The sequence below is a fragment of the Mesitornis unicolor genome, unplaced genomic scaffold (assembly GCF_000695765.1).
Source record: "Mesitornis unicolor isolate BGI_N332 unplaced genomic scaffold, ASM69576v1 scaffold32533, whole genome shotgun sequence".
In the NCBI taxonomy this organism is placed as follows: Eukaryota; Metazoa; Chordata; class Aves; order Mesitornithiformes; family Mesitornithidae; genus Mesitornis; species Mesitornis unicolor.
In genome coordinates, this window is record NW_010173185.1 from 15,688 (window position 1) to 16,004 (window position 317).

The window sequence follows — 317 nt, forward strand, 5'->3', positions numbered from 1 at the left end:
TATGCACTCAGTTAAGCAGAATCTGTAAGGCTGTTTGTAACCAAGCCATCTGTGACCTCCACAGCATCAAGCCATTAATAGCAAGGCTTGGTCTGGGTCAAACAAAAGCAGGGCAGGCTTAATAGGAGAGGAAATTAGGTGGATGTGCTTGGCTGGCCTCATGCCCGCATGTTCCTGCTGTAGTTATAGCCTTGTGCAGCTCAGCTCTCTCATTCAAGTGACCTCACCGCCAGGACTGCATTTCTCATGACCGAGGTGTAAAAGCCACACATGGGTACGTTTTGGCCCCAAGCAAACCTGCAGCAGCATGAAGAGCG